This window comes from Vigna umbellata, chromosome 2 (genome assembly GCF_029865625.1).
Source record: "Vigna umbellata cultivar VRB3 chromosome 2, Vumbellata_1.0, whole genome shotgun sequence".
In the NCBI taxonomy this organism is placed as follows: Eukaryota; Viridiplantae; Streptophyta; class Magnoliopsida; order Fabales; family Fabaceae; genus Vigna; species Vigna umbellata.
The window spans coordinates 50,615,695-50,621,027 of NC_142166.1; the positions used below are offsets into that span (position 1 = coordinate 50,615,695).

Genomic DNA, 5,333 nt, shown 5'->3' on the forward strand with positions numbered 1-5,333 from the left:
CAAACATGGTAGAGAACAACAATTTGAAATCCTTACTTTTCTTAAACTTAATGTAAAAATAGGCTGTACATTTTTTTTTTGTATCTAATTACTTTTCTAGCAATGATATATTGTCAACCCTGTATGATGTAAAGAATGGATTCAAATATGTTTTTTACAAAAGTTATATTAAACAAATGATTGTCTATTATGTTGTAACAAGTTCATAGAGCTGGTTTCAATACATAAGAGTGCCTTCGTTAAAAAATAGACATGCCTTCTTCTTTCTTTTTTGAAATCCTTAAAGTTGCTTAACATATACTTTTTTTATTTCTGTATGCAAAAAACCATTAAAAAAATGTTTCAACTAGTACAATGCAACAAATGTTTCTAAGCAGTCTACTCCGAAATTTGAGCATAATCTTTGACCATAAGCCCTGCCTTATGCTTATTAATCAAGCCATTTGCATTTAGCTCGATTTGAAACACTCTTAACCCAAATTGCCGTATATTACCTTTTTCTTCTGATAATATGAAGTTCCTCTTCCTTCTAATCATCCACCGTCTCATTTTTCTCAATTTTATTCTCTTTGTTCTTTAGTAGTTGTGATAAATCAGAAAAGTTTGATTGTTTTACAGATTGATCTCTCCAGTCTTTTATTTTTCATTTTTCACAAAGTGTACATCCCTTCTTATGATAATATTTCCTGTTTATTGTTGTGGCTGAAAAATTTTGCATGCCTTCAATATTGTATTATAGTCTACAAAGATTTCTTGTATTGTATTCTTATCTAATTTATCACACTTATACGAGAAGAAAAAATAAGGAAAGATTTTTAAAAAGTTTAAAGATGGTTTATATACATTCCAAACTTCAAAAGGTGTCAAAGTCTTCACTGTTTTTATATTAAGTTTATTCTGAAGAAAGAAGAAGACTGTAGTACTTTTCGCCTCAACCTAAAATTGTTTTGGTATACTTTTTTTTCATCTTGATCAAATATCATGATCAGAAAGTGAGCATCATGAATAATATGAAGTTAACAGAAAGTTTGTTATTGGACGGCAGTTTGTTAATTGGTGTCACCATCATCTCCATTTTGTTAAAGTTGAAGACTAAGTTGTTGGCGGGCGGAGTATGTCATTCTATTATGTGCAAGCGCAAATCAATAAACAAAGCAGACTCTTATCCAAAACAATGCCAGATGACGTTTCCTTCACAGACAATTCATTCCATTCAAGGAGAGTACTACTCTACTACCTAACAAACTAGATCACAAGACAATTAGCATTTGTTTACTTGAATTTATGCGAAATGGTTTGCAGAGTTAATTACATGACGATGTAGTTTTTATTTCTGAAAGAGGAGATGGAATTGGTGAGCAACCGTAGCTTCTTTGATGTGCATGGTAGGATTGCTGACAAGCGAACAACGGGAGGATGGAAGGCGTCATCCTTTATCATAGGTACTGCTGAGACATCATATTAATTATACTACGTTGTTCAGAGTTCCAAATTTGACCTCTGTGGGTGCAGTGTACGAGGTGACGGAGAGGTTGGCGTTCTTTGCAATTGCAGCGAACATGATGTCTTATTTGGTAATGCGTGAATCTGTTCCAGACGCTGCTACTCACGTCACTTATTGGATTGGAGCTGCTAATGTGCCTACCCTCCTCGGATCCTTTCTAGCTGATGCTTACTTGGGTCACTTCAGAACCATCCTACTTTTCTCTGCCTTTTATGCTGTGGTATGTTTTATATTTGCCAAATGTTCTTTTTTACATCCAATACAACAATTTTACAATTATTTTCAGGAATAATATAATTACTAAAATTGAAAAAAAGAAGATAAAATTGTGTATACAGAAATTAATTACTAATAAATTATGATCTTCAGTAAATTTAGGGTTTGGTAAATGGATACAGAAATTAATTATATTTTTTATCAACTTTCCTGCAGCCATATCAAATTTTTGAGTAATGATTGATGAACATAAAAGATGTATTATTATATATTTAGAGGAAACAAAAATAATAGATTTATAGGTACTTAATACCTATTATATATTTGGAGAAAACGAAAGTGATAAGTTTATAGTTCATGTGATGTGATATGATAAGAAGAGAGAAATATTAAGAAAAAATAAATATGCAGTAGGTATGAACAAAATCAATGTGTTCACCGATATTTTTCTAAAATTTTATATCAAATGTAACTTAAAAAGTTAAGCTCTTTTTCATTATCTTACAAATAGTTTTACTTTTAAGACATATAATATAGAGTTAAACAAAAACAAAATTACTGATTACTACATGGATTGTACAGGAGAAAAAAATTGATGTGTTTAATCATGCCGTGAATGATGCAGGGGATGATTTTGCTGACACTTTCGGTTTCCCAGGCAACTCTACAGCGACGATGCGGTTTTACGGAATGCGAAGTAGCAAGGAGAGGCCCAACCTTGTTCTAGACTATGCACTTGCACTCATTGCTTTGGGTACGGGTGGAATGAAGCCTTGCGTGTCCTCCTTGGGGGATCATCAATTCGATGATGGAGACCACAAAGAAGTTCTCATGAAGCCCTTGTTTTTCAAATGCTCATTTTTTGCCGTTATCGTCGGTGCCATCCTTGGAATTACGCTATTGGTTTACGCACAACAGGTTGCAGCGTTTCGTTGGGGTTTTGGAATATCCGCAGGCGCAGCCATTTGTTCTATCCTTATCCTAGTTGCTGGTAGCCCTAATTACCGTTTCAAAAGCCCAAAGGGAAGCCCTTTCACTAGGTTTCTTCAGGCTGTGGTGGCCTCCACCAGGAATAATCTAAATGGGGTTCATCTTACAAATGATGAAACTCCTCTCTATGAGGTCCAAACTACGGAGTCTGATATCGTTAGCTCAACCAAGCTCCCTCACACCCCACAATATAGGTTTGTTGACATGAAAATGTTCTTTTTCATGCAGCAATGGCAAAGGTTCTACCTTGGTTGGGAGTATTAACTGAACCAATTGTTGTGCAGGTTTTTTGACAAAGCAGCAGTTATGGTAAATGCTGAAGACAAAAGCAACCGGTGGCGCATATGCACGGTGACACAAGTAGAAGAGTTCAAAACCTTCATTCGAGTCCTTCCGGTGTGGGCTTCCACCATCGCTCTCTCTCTCTGTCTTACGCTCAGCTCTTAACCTTCTTCCTAGGCCAAGCCAATGTCATGGACCGAACACTTGGTGACAGCTTCAAATCCCACAGGTTCTGTCCCTGTCTTCAGCGCCATCACTCTCATTCTCCTACCCATCTACGAGAAACTCATTGTCCCCTTTCTCCGCAACCTCACCGGCCACCACCGCGGCATCACATCGCTGCAGGGGATAGGCGTAGGGCTGTTCGTCTCGGTCTTAACGGCTATTAATGGAGTCAATTTTTTGGTTTACTTGGTTGTGGCGCATAGTTTCAGAGGGAAAGGAGCACATGTTATGGATGAGGCTATGGCTGAATTCACTAATCCCCAATACTCACAACCATGAAGGGGAATTACCAAGTACAGTTTTCTGATCATTTATACTTTCATCTCTTTAATTTGCTGTTCTTACGTAATTTGCATGATCTGTATATGTAATCTCACAATTCTTTTCATGTATAATTTCTGAAAACATCATAGTTTAACCAATCTTTACGTTACATTAATATCAACTATTTTTCCTGTTAATAATAACAGATTTTGCTTGGCAGGCAACTGAGAAATGGTTATTTTTCAAATGCTTGGGCCAAATGGTTTAACATATTTTTCATTGAATGGATAAATACTTTCACACTACATTTTTTATTGGTGATAAAACACATCTAATGTTACTACTACATTATTTTATAATTTATTATTGTGCCTAAATTTTATTAGAAATATTTTAGACATTCTTTTTATCTTCGAATTTTTAATATCCTGCATTTTGAAATTTCAAAAAAAGGAATATGTAAAGAAAAGAAAGGGTTGCAGGGAAAGAGGCCCCAAGCATGCTAAGTCTTCAGAGGGTTAACTCATGGGCCTTCTTAATATCATATGCAAGCCCAACAAAAGTTTATTGATGAGCCCTATTAAATATTTAAAAGTAAAATATATTTTTAGATAATGTGTCGTCACTTTGTTTTAGAACTTCGAAACCATGTTAAGTTTGACAAAAAGAAAGAAAGAAATATTTTTAAAAAATTAGTTATCTTTTAAAGTTACACGTACTTTTGTAATTGAAAATATATATATATATATATATATATATTGTTACTATGGACTTATAGCTAACCGATCGGGTAAGTGACATTGGAAAAACTCGTGCGGTTGACATGCCAAGAAAGCATCTCTTGATTGTTCGGTCTTGACAATCGTTAAGTAGAGTTAAGACACAATTATAATGTGAACACTGTTAAACAGTTAAGGTTTGCATTAATGACCATTAAGAGGTAAATTAACTGGTCAGATTCCTTTAAACTCTATAAATAAGGGTTTAATTTCGAGGTAAACTCACTTTGACTCATTATTAAATTACTAAAGACGAGAAAAATTCTGACAGCGTCAGAGTATCTTTTACAGGTCATCCCCATAATGGAGAGACGTTCGGCAGAGATAGGAATGCTGCAAACGGTTATCCTCGTCCCATTTTAGCAGAAACATTTTGGCGTCTATCGTGGGGCGCCAAAATGTTTCGATAGGGTTGAGATCCCTAACCCAAAGTATTCAAAGTTGTCCGCTCCATCATCCAGGTTGCGCTACTCTCTCTCTCTTCTTTCTTCTAGCCGCGCTAGAGAATGCCTGCAGAAGACACTCCGACGCTTAAGTGAGTGACTTTGCATAATAATATCGTAATAAAGGTTAGTAATTAGAGTTATTTTCTATCAGACAAATATTTATAAATTATTATCATAAGTTTACCGTTAGGTCTGACTCATTAATCACCAATAAATAACATTATTCATATTAATTGTCAATAAATGACAATTATTTTCGTTAACTTCCCATTAATGAACAGTAAGTCACCCGGTTCTTTAGTAAATACTAGCTTGGCTCATTATTAATAATGATCTACTTCTTTATATAACTCTATCTTTCTTGATGAAATACCTTCCATAGTTACATGGTCTCGAGAGAGACATGATACTAAAGAAACATTTAATAACTATTAAAAAATATAATAAAACGGGATTTAGTAATGTATAACGGGTATGTACAATATTAATCACCCAAGAAAAAGAAAATATAAAATAAACCTATCATATTTTATAGTTGATGCGAAGGATTAAAGAAAAAAGATATGAGCTGTGATCTATAATATTATATATATATATATATATATATATATATATATATATATATAT

The 5,333-nt window shown here is 34.2% G+C and overlaps 1 pseudogene; it reads left to right on the forward strand.

Moving 5' to 3' along the window:
• The first annotated feature begins 1,345 nt into the window (after nt 1-1,345).
• Nucleotides 1,346-3,496, forward strand: LOC148204253 (protein NRT1/ PTR FAMILY 8.2-like; annotated as a pseudogene).
• The last annotated feature ends 1,837 nt before the right edge of the window (nt 3,497-5,333 follow it).